The sequence below is a fragment of the Aegilops tauschii genome, chromosome 5, assembly GCF_002575655.3.
Source record: "Aegilops tauschii subsp. strangulata cultivar AL8/78 chromosome 5, Aet v6.0, whole genome shotgun sequence".
NCBI lineage: Eukaryota > Viridiplantae > Streptophyta > Magnoliopsida > Poales > Poaceae > Aegilops > Aegilops tauschii.
In genome coordinates this window covers 257,208,849-257,232,036 of record NC_053039.3, presented here as the reverse complement: position 1 = coordinate 257,232,036, position 23,188 = coordinate 257,208,849, and positions in this window count along the sequence as shown.

Genomic DNA, 23,188 nt, shown 5'->3' with positions numbered 1-23,188 from the left:
CACCTCACTTATATTTTTTGAGTATGGCTTTATAGAATGCTTCATGTGCTTCACTTATATCATTTGAAGTTTGGATTGCCTGTTTCCCTACACATAGAAAACCGCCATTTGTAGAATGATCTTTTGCTTCACTTATATTTGTTAGAGTGTGGGCATATCTTTTGTAGAAAGAATTAAACTCTCTTGCTTCACTTATATCTATTTAGAGAGATGACAGGAATTGGTCATTCACATGGTTAGTCACAAAATCCTACATAAAACTTGTAGATCACTGAATATGATATGTTTGATTCCTTGCAATAGTTTTGCGATATAAAGATGGTTATATTAGAGTCATGCTAGTGGGTAGTTGTGGATTGTATAAATACTTGTGTTGAAGTTTGTGATTCCCGTAGCATGCACGTATGGTGAACCGTTATGTAACGAAGTTGGAGCATGAGGTATTTATTGATTGTCTTCCTTATGAGTGGCGGTCGGGGACGAGCGATGGTCTTTTCCTACCAATCTATCCCCCTAGGAGCATGCGTGTAGTACTTTGTTTCGATGACTAATAGATTTTTGCAATAAGTATGTGAGTTCTTTATGACTAATGTTGAGTCCATGGATTATACGCACTCTCACCCTTCCATCATTGCTAGCCTCTTTGGTACCGTGCATTGCCCTTTCTCACCTCGAGAGTCGGTGCAAACTTCGCCGGTGCATCCAAACCCCGTGATATGATACGCTCTATCACACATAAGCCTCCTTATATCTTCCTCAAAACAGCCACCATACCTACCTATTATGGCATTTCCATAGCCATTCCGAGATATATTGCCGTGCAACTTCCATCATCATCATCATATAAATGACTTGAGCATTTATTGTCATATTGCTTTGCATGATAGTAAGATAGTTAGCATGATGTTTTCATGGCTTTTCCGTTTTTTTATGTCATTGCTACGTTAGATTATTGCACATCCCGGTACACCGCCGAAGGCATTCATATAGAGTCATATCTTTGTTCTAGTATCGAGTTGTAATATTGAGTTGTAAGTAAATAAAAGTATGATGATCATCATTATTAGAACATTGTCCCATGTGAGGTTATCAAAATAAAAGTGGCCAAAGAAGCCCCCCCCCCCCAAAAAAAAGAGAGAGGCCAAAGAAGCCTAAAAAAGGAAAAAATGAAAAAATAAAAAAAATAAAAAAATGAGAGAAAAGAGAGAAGGGACAATGTTACTATCCTTTTACCACACTTGTGCTTCAGAGTAGCACCATGTTCTTCATATATAGAGTCTCTTGAGTTATTACTTTCATATACTAGCGGGAATTTTCATTATAGAACTTGGCTTGTATATTCCAACGATGGGCTTCCTCAAATGCCCTAGGTCTTCATGAGCAAGCAAGTTGGATGCACACCCACTTAGTTTCCAGTTTGAGCTTTCATACACTTATAGCTCTTAGTGCATTCGTTGCATGGCAATCCCTACTCGTCACATTTACATCAATTGATGGGCATCTCCATAGCCCGTTGATTAGCCGCGTCAATGTGAGACTTTCTCCTTTTTATCTTCTCCACACAACCTCCACCATCATATTCTATTCGACCTATAGTGCTATGTCCATGGCTCACGCTCATGTATTACGTGAAAGTTGAAAAGGTTTGAGAACATCAAAAGTATGAAACAATTGCTTGGCTTGTCATCAGGGTTGTGCATGATTTGAATATTTTGTGTGGTGAAGATGGAGCATAGCTAGACTATATGATTTTGTAGGGATAACTTTCTTTGGCCATGTTATTTTCCGAAGACATGATTGCTTTATTAGTATGATTGAAGTATTATTGTCTTAATGTCAAATGATAGACTATTGCTTTGAATCACTCATGTCTTAATATTCATGCCATGATTAGATTACATGATCAAGATTATGCTAGGTAGCATTCCACATCAAAAATTATCTTTTTTTTACCATTTACCTACTCGAGGACGAGCAGGAATTAAGCTTGGGGATGCTGATACGTCTCTGTCGCATCTATAATTTTTTATTGTTCCATGCCAATATTCTACAACTTTTACATACTTTTGGCAACTTTTTATACTATTTTTGGGACTAACATATTGATCCAGTGCCCAGGGCCAGTTCCTGTTTGTTGCATGTTTTTTGTTTCGCAGAAAATCTATATCAAACGGAGTCCAAACGGGATAAAAACTGACGGAGACTTTTATTGGAATATATGTGATTTTTGAGAAGAAGAATCAACGCGGGACGATGCCCGAGGGGGCCATGAGGCAGGGGGCGCGCCCCAGGGGGTCAGGCGCGCCCTGGGCCCTCGTGGCCACCCCGTAAGGCGGTTGGTGCCCTTCTTTCGCCGTAAGAAAGCTAATATCTGGAACTTGGGCAGGAGCACTTTTGCCCTCCGGCGGAGTGATTCCGCCGGGGGAACTTCCCTCCCCCAGGGGGAATTGAACCCATCGTCATCACCAACAACCCTCTCATCTTTGGGTGGCCAATCTTCATTAACATCTTCAACAGCACCATCTCATCTCAAACCCTAGTTCATCTCTTGTGTTCAATCTTTGTACCGGAACCTCGGATTGGTACCTATGGGTGACTAGTAGTGTTGAGTACATCTTGTAGTTGATTACTATATTGTTTAGTTGGTGGAAGATTATATGTTCAGATCCATTATGCTATTTAATACCCCTCTGATCTTGAGCATGAATATCATTTGTGAGTAGTTACTTTTGTTCTTGAGGTCACAGGAGAAGTCATGTTGCAACTAATCATGAGAAGTTGATATGTGTTCGATATTTTGATGATATGTATGTTGTGATTCCCTTAGTGGTGTCATGTGAACATCGACTACATGGCACTTCGCCATGTTTGGGCCTAAGGGAATGCATTGTGGAGTAGTTATTAGATGATGGGTTGCTAGAGTGGCAGAAGCTTAAACCCTAGTTTATGCGCTATTCCGTAAGGGATTGATTGGATCCATATGTTTAATGCTATGGTTAGATTTTATGTTAATACTTTTCTCATAGTTACAGATGCTTGCGTGGGGGTTAATCATAAGTGGGAGGCTTGTTCAAGTAAGAATAGCACCCAAGCACCGGTCCACCCACATATCAAATTATCAAAGTAGCGAATGCGAATCAAACCAACATGATGAAAAGTGACTAGATGAAAGTCCCGTGTGCCCTCAAGAACGATTTGCTTATTATAAGAGACCGTTTTAGGCCTGTCCTTTGCCACAAAAGGATTGGGCTACCTTGTTACACTTTATTTACCATTACCGTTACTTTCTCGCTACAAATTATCTTGCTATCAAACTACCTGTTACCGACAATTTTAGTGCTTGCAGAAATTACCTTGCTGAAAACCACTTGTCATTTCCTTCTGCTCCTCGTTGGGTTAGACACTCTTACTTATTGAAAGGACTATGATTGATCCCCTATAATTTTGGGTCATCATTTTCATATCCCTGCGTTTTTAGAATCCTGCAAGCCAAAGGAGCCCTTACAGAATTACTTCAGTTATAGATAGGTGTTGAAAAAAACTTTGTGTGGTTTGTCCTGCTCCTGCCGCGACGTTGTCCACCTCACCTGAGCTGCTCCATCGTCAAAAGCATCCACCATACCAGACATCACGACTCCTGACCGTCTTTCGCCCCTCAGGTCTCCTTCCCTGCCGCCGCCACCCACCGCAACTGCATCACCATCATCGACTCAGCAGATGAACCTCAGGAGTACACAATCCGCAAGAGAGGTCGCACTGTCTTGTTTCTGCTTATGTTATGCATTGCTTAATATTACCTCCTACTTTAATGCCCTGTTCACCTCTTAGACTCAAAGTTAGGTCCAAATTAATGTTCAAACTTGAGTTTTAAAATGCTTGTGGGGCACATATTGAGGTAGCAATGAATAGTATCTTTGTCTATTATCTGGTTCACCTATGGTATGTCTATGTTGTTCATCTTGGGTGGGAAACAAACAGTAAAGCAATCATCATCTATCTTTTTATTAATTAAAGCTATCATCAGCCTACTATCATCATTTTTGGATCTATCCACTGGTTGTTACCATCACTCTAGATTTCTGCATGCTCTCCTTACATAATCCCACTATAGTTTTTTTATGCATGTCAGATATTGTACACAATCATGCTGAACAAGTAGAGAAAAAGAGAAGAGGTTTGCTTGGCAATACAATCTCATGCAGACATCGCTCCATGGTGGGTGCAATAGCAAACCCCCCCTCCAGATTGTTATCCTGAGGAAGATATCTATTCGGAGGCGGATTCAAAAGGAGCTGATCACTCCTATTTACCCCACAAGGTGTTTGCTCTAACTTGGCATGATGATGTTGGTCATATCATGCATATTTGCCTTGCAGTGCTTACTTTCGACATCATATATGTCATCTGCTTAGTTTAGACATGTTCTGTAATACCACATGTTTAGTTTCTGTAACATATATGTGAATTATGCAATCTCATCTTTTTTAGTCAGCCATAATATATGTGAAATATGTAATGCCATCCTGTTTAGTCAGGCACCATATATTTAAATTATATCTTGTCATTCTTTTTCTTCATTACATTTCCATTTGTCGACAATGTTTGTACATTCAACTACTCTTCCTGTGAATCAGCCATTTGAGTGGGTGATGGAAAAATCTATAGTGAAAACAAGGTCTTCGGAGCAAATAGTGCTACTTGTTAAAGCAGATCTCTTGCTGGCTCCAGATAGCTCCTCAAAGATGGATTCAAAGACAGATGACCGGTCCTATTCGCCCACTGAGGTGTATGCTCTAACCTGGCACTGTTATACTGCTCATATCATGCATATGGTGTCTTGCATTGCATAGTTTAGACATCATATACACAATGTTCAACACCATGTTCTTAGTTCAGACATCATATATGTGAATGCCATCTGCTTAGTATATAAATCACATATGTGAATTATATCATGTGACCTGATTACATAGATAACATGTATGTGAATTATATCATGCGAACCTATTTACTAAAGACATCATATAATTATCTCATGCCATCATGTTTAGTTATCCATCATGTCTTTGAATTATGTCATGCTACGCTATCCAGCTTAGATAGACATCATATATGTAAAATTATGTCATGCTATCCTTTTTAGTTAAACCATATATATGTGAACTAGTTCATGCCCTATTTTTTCCACACTATCTATTGCACATGTCTCTTCTACAACGTCTGTACATTCAACTACTTTTCTTGTCTATTAGCCATTTGAATTGGAGGGGGTGATGGCAGTATCTAGCGGAATAAAACCACGGTCTTCAAATAAAACAGTGCTACCTCTTGGTGGAGATAGCACCCCGGTTGTACATGCACAAGAACTAGCCCTACCACACATAACCCAGACTCTCACAGATTGTACACCTCCTCCGATGGACAGAGAACCAGCTTCACACAATCTAACCCCAACCCAGTTACAGTTGACACATCACCCATCTCCACCACAGAGCTCCCAAACAAGAGTAGTTAGTAAGGCAGCTCAAGTGCCCAAAGTGCCAGGACTACCACGGCGAACCCCAACTCCCCTAGTTAGTACACCTATTCCTATGGACGAAGCACAACCAGCCATTCGTTGTTTAGCATCTATCGCATTTGATTTTGTTAAATCCTATGTGTGTATTTTCCCATCATGGAAATATTGTACTAAATATGAAGGAAAAAGCTAGTTGCAGGTGTTTGTCCAGGAGTTATGTGTAAGTAATGTTATTCATGGCAATTACTTTGCTTTGTCCCATACTTTCTACCTCCATGCTGGTTATAATACAACAAATGTTCCCATTTTTATCTATAGAGAAGGATCGATTTGGAAACTCAGGATGATGTAACATGTGCTAATACCTCTGCCATCTTCAAAAATGCTTTGTGGTAGTATCGGAATTACTGAAGAAAACGTACTTCACTGGCAAGGAAACTCATCAAATTCCCTTACTTTCTCTTGTGACACATTTACGGGACGATGACTAGGAATGCCTTGTTCTATACTGGTTCAGAACCAAGAATGTGGTAAGGTCTATGAGATCAATTTTTATTTTGAAGTACTATATGCATGCGTCTTACTGTACTCTGTTTGTGTAGAACACGTGCTTAAACATGAAGAACAACTGTTCTCATTTAAGATTCCATTACTATGGTGCATACTGCTTTGCTCTTGTATCACTGTATTTTCTCATACAAACTTATTTTTAAATTGAAGGATCCGATCGAAACTCCAATGGCACAACAGGTATGTTTAAACATGTTTCTTTAACTGGTTTTGCTCTTCTAAATTGCTCTATTGATTTCAATTTCAATTGTGTATACAATTGTCTGCTCATACATGCACATTACTAGCATCACAGCAGAGCCAATAGTATTGTTGTACATGTATACCCGTGGTACCCATCTGAAATCTTGTTGTGTCATGTTGTTTCCCACACTTGTATTGTTTCAATGCTGCTTTGTCTTGAACTGATATGATCTGAACTATGTCTCTATTTTGATTTGGCAAGACAATGCAATGATCATAGAACATAGATATATGTTTGTTTGATGCTTTTATTATGTACTACTTCGCAATAGAAGACTTGGTAGTTTAATCCTGTCCACCTTACGACTGAACTGGTTCACCAAAATTAGTTTCATATACTACATGCTAAACAAGTAATGTGTCTTCTTATTTCTTCTTTTAGAATGCTGACAGAATATTGGGGAAGAGTAGCTTATTAAGCAATGGTAAAGGAAGTAATGCAGATAAGGTTCAGGTAGTGAGACATCTTTATTGGTCTCCAACAAAGCTAATAAAATAGCTAAGGAAAACTATCTTGAAGACGGTGAGGCAACCCCAAAGTCCTGTCATGATGTAGTGTTCGAGTTACTGGCAACTACTGCTGGCACAAACTCTTCAAACTCACTGTCTGAATCAATTCGGTTTCTTGAGTCTCCACTACAAGCTGAAAGACATCGATCAGTTGTGCTGCGACAAGAAGCCAAAGGACTGAGGAAGTCCCTGGAGAATTTAGATGTATACTTTCTGTTGCAACAACATGCGTTGGAGGATTTTAGCGCCAAACAGGAGAAAGCTAATAAGCTTGCTAAGCTTATTGCCATCATGGTGGATACCCAGGATAACGTTTCTTGAGCTCTTCTGAAGTTGTTTCAGTTATGACTTGTTTTGCTGCCGTGTTTATTTGCACTAGTGGCCAATTTAGACGCCCATTGTATGTAATATGTTGCTTTGTTCCCTATATTCGCACTGGTGGCGAAGTTTGATGCCCAGTTGTCGGTGTACAAAAGTAGGGGATTTTCTGTACCCCTTTACTTGTGCACATGCAGTCGTAGACACACCTGCGGCCATGCTTGGCGGGGCAGAGGAAGGAAAGGTACGAGACTGCCAAAGCAGCACTCAAGCCAGAGGCATGAAGAGCAAAGGGGCAAGATGGACTTCCCCCGGCAACACCCTTGCCGGGGCGACTTGCCCAACACCAGCAAGGCCGCCACCCTTGAGCCTGAGAGTTATGACACCATCGAAACCAAGACTCAGGGGCGCCTGCATGGTGGCATGCAGATCTTTTTGAAGACCAAAGGCCTGCGAGTCTACATAAGAACCGGAAGGCGAAGACCCCTGGCAAGATCCTTGCCGGGGACGGCCGCGAGGCCCCGGCAAGGGCATCTGCGGGGCCGTGGCCAGGCCCGCACCTACCTGGCGCGCCAAAGATGTCACGGAAAACGACACCTATGGGATCCCAAGGACCCCTACTACGGTTGGCGGCGGTGAAGAAGTAAGCAAAGAGCAGGTCTAGCAATCAACGCGAGGGGATTTTTACCCAGGTTCGGGCCGCAAATGATGCGTAAAACCCTAGTCCTACTTGTCTGTGTTTATCTTGTATTTTTCGGACTTTTTGGACTGGGCACACATTGCGTGACGTGGGGGAGCGCAACTGGTGAAGAAATTACCGCGGTTAAAACTCTGCCACGCATGCCCGCACACCGTTCTGGGCCTGGCCCAACAATGCTTCGCGCTTATATGTGGCCCAGGCCCGGGGGCTCCTGTCGGTGTACAAAAGTAGGGGCTTTTCTATAACCCTTTACTTGTGCGTGGCCAGTCGTAGCCACACCTGCGGCCATGCTTGGCGGGGAAGAGGAAGGAAAGGTACGAGACTGCCAAAGCAGCACTCAAGCCTGAGGCATGAGGAGCAAAGGGGCAAGATGGACTTCGCCCGGCAACACCCTTGCCGGGGCGGCCTACATAGCCCCGGCAAGAGCCTTGCAGGGGTGACTTGCCCAACACCAGCAAAGCCGCCACCCTTGAGCCCGAGAGTTCTGACGCCATCGACAATGTCAAAACCAAGACTCAGGGGCGCCTGCGTGGTGGCATGCAGATCTTTCTGAAGACCAAAGGCCTGCGAGTCTACATAAGAACCGGAAGGCGAAGACCCCCGGCAAGATCCGTACCGGGGACGACCGCGAGGCCCCGGCAAGACCCTTGCCGGGGGCATCTGCGGGGCCGCGGCCAGGCCCGCACCTGCTTGGCGCGCCCAAGATGTCGGGGAAAACGACACCTATGGGATCCCGAGGATCCCTACTACGGTTGGCGGGGGTGAAGAGCTGCACAAAGAGCAGGTCTAGTGGTCAACGCGAGGGGATTTTTACCCAGGTTCGGGCCGCAAATGATGCGTAAAACCCTAGTCCTGCTTGTCTGTGTTTATCTTGTATTTTTTGGACTTTTTGGAATGGGCACGCATAGTAGCTAGTCCAAGAACTGAAGAACACAAGATAAACACAGACAAGCAGGACTAGGGTTTTATGCATCATTTGCGGCCCGAACCTGGGTAAAAATCCCCTCGCGTTGATTGCTAGACCTGCTCTTTGCGCAACTCTTCGCCCCCACCAACCATAGTAGGGGTCCTCGGGATCCCATAGGTGTCATTTTCCCCGACACCAGTGGATGTAATATGTGTAATAGCCATAATAGCCTAGCGTAAGTTGCTTGCTTATTTATTTCCTTATTGTCCTGTTCATTTGTTTGCTTGTAGTTGCTCCAGTTCTTTTTCCGCGGTTTGCTAGTGGCCAAAATAACCAATTTTCTAAAACTAGGCCACAATAACCATGGGCAATACACGGACCGTTGTAACCATGGTCCTGCTACCCGCTGTAGTGACCATGGGCCTCCTACAAGCCGTAGGATCCATGGGCCATTAGGCCTTATACGAGCCGTAGAATCAGTGGGCCTTCTATAGGTCATATGATCGATTGGCCAAACATAGGCCATACTATTTGTGGACCAATAACGGACCACAATATGGCCGTAAACGGGTTAGAGTGGGAATCGTTTATTTATGGGCCGACTATAACGGGCCGCTAACAGGCCGATATGTATGACGGGCTTAATTCTATAAACAGGCATAACGGGTCGTTAACGGGCCATATTTGATGACGCTATGAAAACGACCCAACTGATTAACGGGCCACAAATGGGCCAACTGTAACCACGGGCTGCATTTGGCCCACAAGCGGAACAGGCCAGTAACGGACCGTAAGTAATCGAATGCTAGAAATGAGCCCAAGAATAAATGGGCCCTTAGAAGGCCGAAAGGTAACACGGGCTGCAACGGCCCAATGGAATAATGGGTCGTTGATGGGTATAAAGTGATATACTGTTTATTATGGGCCAGTTTCACCACGGGCCGTTAGTGGGCCCAGAGTTACAAAGGGCCACATATGGGCCGAAAGGCATCATGGGCCATATATGGGCCGAAAGTTACAATGGGTTGGAATCATATTGGAGGGCCCAGATGATGCTACTGGATCTAATTCGGATAGGCCATAACGGGCCGCGAGTTAGCAGGCTGTAAATGGGCTATATGCGAACAAGCCGTTAATAGGCTTTTAGTGGCCCGGCCCGCTACCTTTTGACCAAGTCAAATGGGCCGGCCTTTTGACCTAAATGGGCCACTGTCAGGCCGAGCCACGTGTCGACGTATCATAGGCGCGTCCCGCCCATTCGCTGGATGATATCTGTCCCAACACGGAGCTGACACGTGGTTCCTTCGGCCAATGAGAATTTTACACGTGGAAAATCGCCATTGGTCATTGTTGTCAACGGGTTATCGGATCCAAAACCGAACCCGGTAGGTTAACGACGACCCTTTACAGAGGATGCCACGTGTCGGTTACCCTTGACGAAAACACTTCCATGACGCGCCATTTATCGTCTTGGAAGTGGACACTTCCGTGATGATAATTTGAGTATTGTCATGGAACACTTCTACGACAGCACAGGTATGACTATCTTGATTCTGTCATAAAATCATCATGGATGTACATGCAAGACAGAAAACGTGACCTACTATGACAAACATGTATCATCACGGACGTGATTTTTGTAGTGTACCGCGTAGGCCTCACCGCCCCTTCTACTCCCACTGCTGGCCAGGCCATCCCTCTACTCATCCACATCCCTCCACTCATGTGGCTTCGCTGCCTCCGGGTCATTCCCTTCCTGGGTCTCGCCATCATCCATCGCGTTGGTGTTGTCGGTGTGGTGTGGTCAACGTTGTCAACAAACGACAACATCAGAAGAGGGATGTACGCGGAGAGGCTGACAGTAGGGATCCACATGGTCCATGGCTGCACACAAGCAAGTGCCTCCTTATTACGTGGAAAAAATGAATCCTCCCCATGACAACCGGGACCCATGGCTATATCTTCGCATGGACGGAACTGCCTCCTTATTAGGCGCAAAATAACAATTGCTCCCCATGACAACTGGGGCCCACCAGATTTGGAGGCTGACTTGTGGCCCTACTAAGTTGACGCATACGCAGGACTTTGTCAACTTAGTCAACAAACGAGTCTATCAGCAGTGACCGTTGGATGTTAATCCAATGGTCGTTCTGCTTCTTCAACCTCTGATTTTCTTGCTCTAGCAGCCCAAACTAGCGCCGGCGGGGCCGCGTGCTCCTACCTCCCTTGGCCAGCTATGCTACCACGCAGGCCTCACCACTCCCTCCTACTCCCACCGCTGGTCAGGCCATCCCTCTACTCACCCACACCCCATGTTATTCTGCGGCGACGGCAGCCTCACACCGCAGCCGAACTAGTCAACCCTCGTACTCCCCTCCGCGTCTTCCAAGTCTCCGCATCGTTCCCTTCCTGGGCCAGGCCGTCGTCCACCGCCTAGGTGTTGTCTGTGCGGCATGGTCAACATGGTCAACGAACGACAACCATCGGAAGAGGACTGTACGCGCTGAGGCTTACAGTTGGACCCACCAGCCACATCTTCGCATGCAAGGAAGTGCCTCCTTATTACGCGCAAAAAATGAATCCTCCCCCTGGTAGCTTGGACCCGCCATCTATATCTTCGCACGCAAGGAAGTGCCTCCTTATCATCCCTGACAGCTGGGACCCACCCGATCGAAGCGTACGTAGCGTTGTCATTCTGGTCGCACATGTGTACATACATACTGGTCCATCAGTCTGTCTGCCAAGATGAACCATGGCTGAGTAAGGAGCGGTAGCAGTTTAGGTAGTCCTGTCGAAGTCGTGTACACATAAGTACAACCACGCTGCAAAAAAGACAGACACGTACGTACATACGGGGTGACCTCGAACGCGTACAGCGTTGGCATACTATTCATCAGCAGCTAACCGGCTGGGTCAAAATGGAGAAACAGTGTTGTGTTCATCGGGAGGCAATCGACTGGGCCAGAATGCGTCCTGTTCAACGGGAGCCAACCGGCTTGGACAGAACAACCAAAACGGGGTCTGCCGTACCGCAGAACGGAGGAAACGGACTTCTGCTCGACTTCCTACGGTCAAAACGGGATCATGTTCATCGGCAGGGGTGTGGCATACCGCAAAATGGAGGAAACGGACTTCTCTCCAACCACCTACAGTCGAAACGGGGTCCTGTTGATCGGGAGGAGTCTGACGTACCGCAAAATGGAGGGAACGGACTTCTCTTCGAGCGTCTACGGTCGAAAAGGGGTCCTGTTCATCAGGAGGGATGTGGCGTACCGCAAAACGGGACTCCACGGGCTACTGTTCATCCACCATCGACTTCCTCCAGCCTCCACTAGCTATTGTTCATCCAAGGGCTACTATTCATCCAGCCTCCACCAGCTACAGTTCATCCAGCCTCCACAGGGTCCTCTTCATCCACCCCCAACTGGTTGGGTGTGGCATACCGCGGCACGACCTCCTTGGGGTCCTGTTCATCCAGCGGCAACCGCCTACTACCACGGGTTCCTGTTCATCCAGCGGCAACCGCCTACACGGCCGGGCTCCTGTTCATAGCCAACCCCCATTGGGAATTGTTCATCCATAGCCAACCAACCGACAGACTCACCATACGTCTCGACTCGTTCTACATATCACGCGCACAGCAGCAATGGGCATTGTTCATCGAGAGGCAACCCAACACATCGGGTGGCTATGTCTTGCACGGGGGCTCGATCGGCTTCAATTTAAGTAGCAGCAGCGATCGATCACTTGGGTTCAGTTAGCAGCACCAGCGAAGGAATCGCTCGAGTTCAATTAGCAGCAAAGGGACCGATCAGCTTCAGTACGTAGTGGGATTATCAATCGCTCGGGTTTAGTAAGCGAACGCATCGCTCGGGTTCAGTTAGCGAGCGCCTCGCACAATCGCGCGTACGAGAGAAACGCCCGAACCACTGCATCGCTCGGCCCCGACCACCCACCATAACCAGGAACTCCCCAAAATTTTCCCCGCCCTCGCTTCTACTACGATTTTTTACGTCACGGACGACCCAAAGAATGTCATGCAGGTGTGTCTCGGGCCGGCCCAGGACGAAAAGCCCATTTTCTGTTATGATTTTTTGTCATAGAAGTAGGATCCCACCACATCTATGATGATACATGTTTTTGTCACAATTATCGTCATCGAAGTGTCATAACCATGACAGAAAAAGTTTTCATTTTGGGCATAATGTCACGAATGTGTCTTTTTTTGTAGTGAATGCTTGGGCAATGTTACCCTGGATGTGGACTTCGGTACCCTGGATAATTTCTGAAGCGAAGAACTAATCTTCGACATCGTACCCTTTTGAAGTGGTTACCATGCGCTCCTCAGAAGGATAGCCTTCGCCCGGTTCCACGCCATTCCCAGTTACGCTTATTTTAAGCTTAAGATGCTGAGGCCAAATGGCATCATCATAGTAAATGGGAACACAGAACGCTCACTCAGGTCCGAGGAGCAGACCACTGCTTTCGCAGCCGAGGTACAGGCAGCCGAGGAAGCGTCAAGGGCACGGGCGATGTCAAGTGGCCCAACCCAGACGAAGCGTCCCAGAAGCATAAACTTCACCTCGGATTGCATGGCCAGTAACCCTAAATAGGGATACGTGCTCCACCACCCCATTATCATGACCAAGGTCTTCATTCCTTGGGTGCATAACTTTGCACCAAAAGTTTCCATGGGCGAAGGTGGAGCAAATCACACTAAAGCATGGCTCAGGTAAACTAACAGACGCATGCAAACCTCAGACGGTCAGGTCAAACCTTGCAACAATAAGGTAGTTGGCCCGAGGGCTATGTGGACATGGCTAGCCCATTCCGATAGCCTCTGTTGAACACATACTGTTTCGAAAGACAAAGGTTCATATCAAATGAGCTCTGAGGCCAGCAGACCATTTTTGTAAGCGGAGGAGACCATCCTCGATTTGATGAGGTATTGCTGTTTCATGGCATGAATGATAGAGCACTCGAGGATAGTAAAGGAGGCCACACCCTCCATCTCAAGTACCTTAGTTGGAGAAAGCCGAAACTGACTATCACAACAAGCATAAACTGGTCAGCGACCGACTACAGTGTTAAACTACCCATGGCCTATAGAGGTTGTCTGTATAAAATGAAGGGTTTTTTCCTTTCAAGAAAGCCAATGTGTGGGCGGTTCAACCTCGGATATCTCGAGAGCTCGACATATGCGGGGGGCTATTAAGTTGCCCCCACTACAAATGCTCATGTAGCTAAGTGTATGTTTTAGCCCTATGGTCCATTTGCCTTGTTTCTCCAAACACAACTGCCTCTGGGCACCGAGACATCAGTTCAAAGTTGGAGCTAGGAGTGAAACACCCTAAGTATATTCTATGAAGGCGTAGAAGCCGACGACTGGCCAACTACATCTTTGATCAGTCACGGTCAAGTCAAAATGAAAGCGCATACGCTATAAACAAAATGATTAAATTTCATTTCAAAATCACAATTTGATACATCCACGGAATACACATGTAAAAGTTAAAGATCTTCAAATTTCCAATCTACATTTTTCCTAGGATATCTGAGCTGCTGGCATGACCCGCTCATAGTAATCCAAAATTTCTCATGTAGTCCCCTCCGGACGGTCTCGCGACATCGGCTCCATCTAGCCTCAGCCACCAAGTCTGCGCAGCGGCATACATTTCTCGAGTGCCCTCCACACATGCAAACCGCTTCCATATCTCATTTCTGTTTGTGGCGCTTCAAAGGTGTTGCACAAGCCTGAAAAAGCTGCTCAGTAGAGGAGTGTACAGCCAAAGCAAGGCACGTACACCCTCCAACGCCGACCTAGATGACCACTGAAGTCTGGCCAGTTGTCTCATCCGATGACCAAGCAATGGAGAACCTGATGCCTCTTGACATTGAACCCAAAATTCCTTCTCATCAGAGGATTCCTCGCGACTGTGGTAGTGCAGGCACGCGTCCCCCATGCTGCGCTGTAGATCTTGAAAAACATAACAAATAATAAAGTACGTCATCAGATAGGACCAGCGTAAAATGCATTCTGAAAAACTTACCAGTACACAAGTCTGAAGTCTGTCAAAGCTCAAGCTTCGCAGCATCGGCCAAGGTAATAGCATATTATCTTTTTACGACAAGTTGTCCTAGCTCAGTAGCATTTTTCACCTTCAAAGATTCAAGTGCACTGTGTTCAGCAATCACACCCTTCAACATCTTTTGCACCTTGGTGCTCCGAGTTTGGGCCATCTGCCGACCTTCTGTGGCCTTCTCGAGGTCCAGGGCACCCTGTAGGGACGCTGTGATGACCCACAAATATAGGGGGTCAATCATAGTCCTTTTGATAAGTAAGAGTATTGAACCCAATGAGGAGCAGAAGGAAATGACAAGTGGTTTTCAGCAAGGTATTTTCTGCAACCACCGAAATTATCGGTAACAGATAGTTTGATAGCAAGATAATTCGTAACAAGTGACAAGTAGCAATAGTAACAAAGGTGTGGCAAGGTAGCCCAATCCTTTTATAGCAAAGGATAGGCCGGAACTTCCTCTTATAGCAAGCAAAGCGTTCTTGACACATGGGAATTCATCTAGTCACTTTCATCATGTCTGTTTGATTCGTGTTCGCTACTTTGATAATTTGATATGTGGGTGGACCGGTGCTTGGGTGTTGTTCTTACTTGAACAAGCCTCCCATTTATGACTACCCCCTCCCGCAAGCATCCACAACTGCGAAAGAAGAATTAAGATAAATCTAACCATAGCATGAACATATGGATCCAAATAAGCCCCTTACGAAGTAGCGCATAAACTAGGGTTTAAGCTTCTGTCACTCTAGCAACCCATCATCTAATTACTACTCCACTATGCCTTCCCTTAGGCCCAAGTATGGTGAAGTGTCATGTAGTCGACATTCATATGACACCACTATAGGAAGCAACAACATACATATCATCAAGATATCGAAAGAATACCAAATTCACATGATTACTTATAACCGAACTTCTCCCATGTCCTCAAGAACAAAATTAACTACTCACACATCATATTAAAGTTCAAGATTAGTGGGGTATTTAATATCATTAAGGATCTGAACATATAGTCTTCCACCAAATAAACCAACTAGCATCAACTACAGGATGTAACCAACACTACTAGCAACCCATAGGTACCAATCTAAGGTTTTGACAAGAGATGAACTAGGGTTTGAGATGAGATGGTGCTGGTGAAGATGTTGATGAAGATCGGTCCTCTCATGATGATAGGATCGTTGGTGATGTCGATGGCTTCGATTTCCCCCTCCCGGAGGGAAGTTTCCCGGGCGGAATCGCTCCGCTGGAGAGCAAAAGTGCTCCTGCACAGGTTCCGCCTCGAGACGGCGGTGCTTCGTCCCGAAACCTTCCTCTTGATTTTTCTAGGTCAAATGGCACCATATAGCAGAAGATGGGCCTCGGAGACCTCCCAGGGGCCCAACAAGTCCAGGGGGCGCGCCCCCAGGCTTGTGGCTGGCTGGTGGGTCCCCTGCTGATGTTTCTTTCGCCAATATTTTTTATATATTCCAAAATAATTATCTGTCAATTTTCAGGTGATTCCGAGTTGTGCAGAATAGGTATCTTTCATATAGCCCTTTCCGGTCCAAAATTCCAGCTGCTGGCAATCTCCCTCTTCATGTGGAACTTGCAAAATAAGAGAGAAAATGCATAAGAATTGTATCATAAAGTGGAATAAAAGTCCAAATTGCAATAAATATCAGTAGGAAAACATGATGCAAATGGACGTATCAACTCCCCCAAGCTTACACCTCGCTTGTCCTCAAGCGAAAGCCGATATCGATAATCATGACCACATGTTTAGAGAGAGAGAGATGTCGATAAAAACAAAATACGGCATGAAAGCATCATGGTCATTATCATAACAACAATATATCATCATAAAACTTCTCATGCTAAACTAACAATTCCTTCACAAGCTAAAGTATGAAACATAAACTTTATTGGAAACTAACAAACTATGGTCTCAATCAATGAAACAATCACAATCCATCATATTTCCAGAAAGAGTCAATGTAAGAGCTTTGTTTAGCAAGTTCACATACTCAACTATCATCTAGTCTTCTATTATTGGTGACACTCAAGGCATATTTATAGAGCAAAAGTTTTAGTCAGACACATAGAAAGATAGGGGCTTATGGTTTCGCCTCCCAACTTATTTATCTCAAGGGTAATGTCAACAATAATAACTCATGATCACCTACATTTAACGGGATTTATATAGCTGGATCTATCCACCACATGATGCTTGCCACTAAAGAGTACATAGAGCAGAGTAGGTATGAACATTATTGACTCTTGCATAAAAGTAAATACATGAAAGTAAAAGATAGGCCCTTCGCAGAGGGAAGCAGAGGTTGTCATGCACTTTTTGTTTTTGTATGTGCAAGCTCTTAATGTAAAGGAATGTCACCTTATATTGCCCCTTGTGATAGCAACCTTTATTTATGCGTTATGTTGCTTTTATTTCTTCACCATCACAAGTTCGTACAAAGCTTATTTTCCCTTACAATAAAAGATCATACATATTTAGGAGTAATTTTTATTGCTTTATGCACTGATGAAAACCTACCTGAAGGATCTTATTCAATCCATAGGTAGATATGGTGGACTCTCATGGCATGAAACTGGGTTTAAGGGTTTTAAATGCACAAGTAGTATCTCTACTTAGTGCGAATTTTTGGCTAGCAAAAGATCGTAGACAAGCACCACATGTTAGATCCATGACAATATAACTTCTATGTGAATATAAACAACCATAACTCATTACGTTGTCTTCCTTGTCCAACGTCAACTAATTGGTATAGAATATTTGATGGGGGCTCACAATCATAAAAGATGTCCAAGATAGTATATTTATATGTGAGTCCTCTATTCCTTCATTACTTTTTCATGGATTGCAACAATGACCAATGCTATGTTTGTTAACTTCTAACAAATTTTATCAACTATACTTCTTTTAGGTGAAGTCATTACTCCCAATGGGATTAGCATATGATATTAGCACCTCCTAGGTGCCAGACGGCTAGGTCCTGCGGCAGCGAGGAACACACTTATCAACCACAGTCCAAGAGGCCCCGATCTATATGGTCGTTGTGGGATTAACGTTGATAACCCACAAGTATAGGGGATCAATTGTAGCCTCTTTCGATAAGTAAGAGTGTCGAACCCAACGAGGAGCTAAAGGTAGAACAAATATTCCCTCAAGTTCTATCGACCACCGATACAACTCTACGCACGCTTAACATTCGCTTTACCTAGAACGAGTATGAAAGTAGAAGTACTTTGTTGGTGTTTTCGGATAGGTTTGCAAGAATATAAGGAGAGCGTAAATAAAAATTAGGGGCTGTTTAGATAAAGACACAACTAAATTAGTTTTAGTAGGGAGCTTTTTGTTACGAGAAAGTTATTTGTCCCTAGGCAATCGATAACAAGACCGGTAATCATTATTGCAATTTTATTTGAGGGAGAGGCATAAGCTAACATACTTTCTCTACTTGGATCATATGCACTTATGATTGGAACTGTAGCAAGCATACGCAACTACTAAAGATCATTAAGGTAAAACCCAACCATAGCATTAAAGAATCAAGTCCTCTTTATCCCATACGCAAACAACCTACTTACTCGGGTATGTGCTTCTGTCACTCACGCCACCCACCATAAGCAAATCATGAACATATTGCAAACCCTACAGCGGGAATCCCTCACGCTTGCGCGACACGGAGAGCACCATAGGACATCACCAATAATAAAACATGCAACTCAAACCAATCTTGATCATCAAATAACTCATAGGACAAAACGGATCTACTCAAACATCATAGGATAGCCATACATCATTGGGAAATAATATATAGCGTTGAGCACCATGTTTAAGTAGAGATTACAGTGGGTAAGAGAGAGGTTACACCGCTGCATAGAGGGGGGAAGAGTTGTTGATGATGGCGGTGAAGTTGTTGGTGAAGATTGCGGTGATGATGATGGCCACGGCGGCGTTCCGGCGCCATCGGAAGAGAATGGGAGAGGGGGCCCCTTCGTCTTCTTCTTCCTTGACCTCCTCCCTAGATGGGAGAAGGGTTTCCTCTCTGGTCCTTGGCCTCCATGGCGTGGGAGGGGTGAGAGCCCCTCCGAGATTGGATCTGTCTCTCTGTCTCTCTCTGTTTCTGCGTTCTGTTCTGCTGCCCTTTCACCATTTCTTTTATATCCGGAGATCCATAACTCCGATTGGGGTGAATCTTTCGCCCAGATTTTTCTCATAAAATTAGCTTTTTTGCGGAAAAACAACAGTGTCAACCGCCTTACGGGGTGCCCACGAGGGTCCAGGGCGCGCCCCCCTGCCTCGTGACCCCCTCGGGCACCGTCTCGCGTTGATTTTACTTCCCAAAAATCATAAATATTCCAAAATAATTCTCCGTCCGTTTTTACCCCGTTTGGACTCCGTTTGATATGGGGTTTCTGCGAAACATAAAACATGCAACAAACAGGAACTGGCACTGGGCACTGGATCAATATGTTAGTCCCAAAAATAGTATAAAAAGTTACCAAAAGTATATGAAAGTTGAATAATATTGGCATGGAACAATAAAAAATTATGGATACGACGGAGACGTATCAAACGTCTATGGAGTCGAGGCTCAAGTTGAGAAAGAAGAGTGAGGTCTGTCCTATAGATTCAATCGAGTACCATAGCACTATCTGAAGCTTCGAGTATCTTGTGAGCACAAAAACATATTAGGGGTCATGTGGATCACACATTCAGATGTGCTTGGTCGGTCCTATAATTTTGACACGGCCAATGAACATTGTTGCGACTATCATGTTCATGTAGTTGACCACTAGGTCTGTATAGCCGGTCAAAACTCGTGGTTGTTGTTGAGATTTTGTTGTTCATATGATTCGTTAGCTGCGAGCAATGCCAGCAAAATGCTCCCCAACTTCCGATTATTATGAGAGTCATAATAATGATCGAATGATCAACATTATGGCTATTACACATGTTCAATTGCTACTAATGGAGCAGCCTTATACAAAACGGACTAAGAAGTACGAAAGTACCATGGATTGAGGTGACCAGATGATTTAGGGTGGCACCCTATGGTGTCGATCTTTCACGAATTGGAGGGGGGTTCCTCAAGAGCACGGGGAAGAACGTGGAGACATCACAAGAGGAACACTCAAGAACAAGTCCAATCACACATCCACTAGACTAACAAACACATGGATCCACAAGGTACATGAACAACAAAGGGAAAGATACAAGGTAGAGTCATCCCAAATCCAAAGGAGATGGGGTCTTGATGATCTAGATAGATCCTTCCCACAAAGCGGGTCTTGAATCCCTCGGGGTCTTCTCACATGCTCACATGGAGGGCTTGAACTCCATGGGAGTGGTCTCTGTCTCTCTCAACAGGAGATAAGGAGCAAAGCTCAACTAAGATGATCTATTATATTTGCTAACCCTAATTCGGAGCTAGGAGACGAGTACTTATAGTCTAAGGGGCAAGTTAGGGTTACATGGGTAGTGGCCCCTTTCACTTCGCGCAGGCAGGCGGTTGTACCGATCACACAAGCGGTTGTGCCACTTGGGGTGATTGTACCACTTTCCTGGAGGTGTTCGTGGAGGTAGGGACCAGTTGCACCGGTGGCAGTCAGGTTGCAGTTGTTGGAACAACCGGGGTGGTACCAGTCTTGCACCGCTTGATCACAGAATGCGGGACGGTAGTTGGGCGGTAGTGGACCAATTGTACTAGTGGACCGGTTGTACCGGTGTTCGGAGCAGTTGTACCTCTATCTTTGGGCTGGGAAGATTCCTCTTCTTCCTTCTCTTCCATGCTTCCCTCAGGGGTGGTGTCGGGGATATACCCCGCGGTATGACCCGGCCGGAATAATGACCCGGCCGGACTTGGCGACTCACTAGAGACCCGGCTGGAGCTTGGCGACTCACTGGCAACCCGCCCGGTCCTGGCGATTTACAGGCAACCCGCTTGAGAATTGTGATTCACTAGTGACCCGACGGGCGGGTCAGACGGATGACAAGGCCCAAGGCCCAAACGGCCGGATCATGTTATGGTGGGCCGGCTTAAGAGAAAGTATAAGGAATATTCCCTTATGAAGGAAGCAAGACTAGGACTCCACTTGTAATAGAGTAATCCTAATCCTACTAGGACTAGTCATGTAACCCGCCCCTTCAACTTATATAAGGAGGGGCAGGGCTCCCCAAAGAAGGACAAGTAAGAAAATAATCTTTAGGGCTAGACACAACTAGGAGAGCCGGTTTACGGTGACTCCCTCATGATGATAATGAGACCTAGCCTCAAACAACATGTAGGGTTGTTACCGGATGATGTTTCCCGGGGCCCGAAGCTGTCTAAACCCTTGTCTTGTGTGTTGATCCGCCTTGTGTCTCTCATCCCGATCAACCCCTCTCAAGCTACCACATAGATGCGTTGGCCTCACGACTAAGTCCTTACACTAGGACATATGCCGTGACAAATCCACGATAGTTGGCGCCCACCGTGGGGCAAGCGCACGGTGGTGTTGAGTTCTTGAAGGGATCTCTCCCAAGGATCGAGAAGTTCGCGCTGGTTAGATGGAAGAAGAGCCGGCAAGAGACGATTGCGTGGGATAACCTAATAGAGGATAACCTTGGGCAGAGCCGGCGAATTCATTGGTTGATTAGAATCCTTATTAACTTTGGAAGCTGGCAGTGCAGTATTTGAGTTCAAGATGAGTCAAACAACTGCTCGTCCGAGCGAGCGGTGGAATCACAAGTCGCCGAGGACGGCATTTTTTGCTACTGTCTATTTCGTCCGCACGTCAGATTGGGATCGAGGGAATAAAAAAAAGTAGGGGTTTGTGGAGCACCCGAGGACTATGCATGCGCGTGGATTGGAGGGAATACTACAACAAGTTTATCATCACATCAAGACAAAAGGAAGGAGTACTTTGCGTTCGGATCAGCTATCATATCTGAATTCTACTCAGTACTGGTGCAAGTCCAGCAAGACAAAAACAAATCGGATAGCTGCCTAATTAGCTGGTCTAATCTGGGGCTGAGGTGATTCAAACTTGGATATCTCTGTACGAGGGAAAAGGCCAGTCTATGCTGCGGAGGGCCACAACCCGGAAGCTCCCTTGCCACCCTGTTGACCACCATGGTGAGCCGCCGCTGACGTCTTGTCGCCTCAGAGTCACTTCCAGAGCTGCCGCGAGCGGAGCCGGCCGTCGCGCAACATCACTTCGCCTCGCGCCTCCGCTTCTCTACTGCGGTTTTCCTGAAGGGACAACGGTGGCCTCGTATTATGGTCTGCATCCATGTGGTGTGGAGGACGTGAGCAACATGCATTACTTATACGAGGAGATCAAAAGCTGCTGCTGTTTTCTTCATCAGATGAAGACAAAGAAAAAGAAAGGGACAAAGGAGGAGAAGGTCACGTGGAGACATCAGGCATTTGAAGACAAGAGAACACAAACAAGTGTTCACTATGCAAGTGACGCCATACTGCGGGCGGAGCACGCGCCGGTTTCTCTGTATCGGCGTCTGTTGCATGTCAGGCTGCCTGACAAAAGGCGCATGGGCCGCTATCCCCGCAGTACGGACTACATCAACACGCCGCGGTATCTAACATTGTGGCCGACTCATCCGTCTGTGCCGGCTTACAACGCCACGGCCGACTCTGTCTGCACCCGCAGCCGACTCACTTGTGGTTGATTTCAGCTTCACCGTCGTGATCTTCAACACCATGGCTGATAATTTTCGGCCTAACATATCAAGGTGAAATCTGTCCAATCAATTTTTATTGATACATTTTTTATTCTTTAAAAGAACAAATTACTCCGGCTTACGATATTATTTATGCAGGAGAAATTGTTCATCGTAAAAGCTATGGCCGTGTCATGGATGTATAGCTCGCACCACCATTATAATTCGCTAGCATCTAACCACACCAATAAGCTCGGTGAATATATCTGCAAGCCGCCATTCTGCAGACCAGTTTACATCAACATGATGTGGTTAACTCGCCCGTCCGCACTGGCTTACAATGCCGCGGCCGACTCATTTGTCCGAGCCGCCTCTGATGCTGCGGTCGTCTTTGTCGCCCGTCTCTTGCGGCCTGGTCTACATCAACACACCGGGCCGCACTTGTCTGCATGAGCTGTTTATTGAGTATAAAGCCAGTCACTGCTCGGGTAGCCCGGTTTTCTTTCAAATTGGAGGAAAATTACCATCAACCATCGTCTGCACTGGATGGCTCAATGGGCATGCACACAAGTCGCCGCCACTACAGTTTGGTTAACTTCAAATAGCCAGTTGGAAGGAACTATTGGCCGAGTTGCTGACACTGCTCATACAGATCATTTATAACCCGCCGCAGTCACCT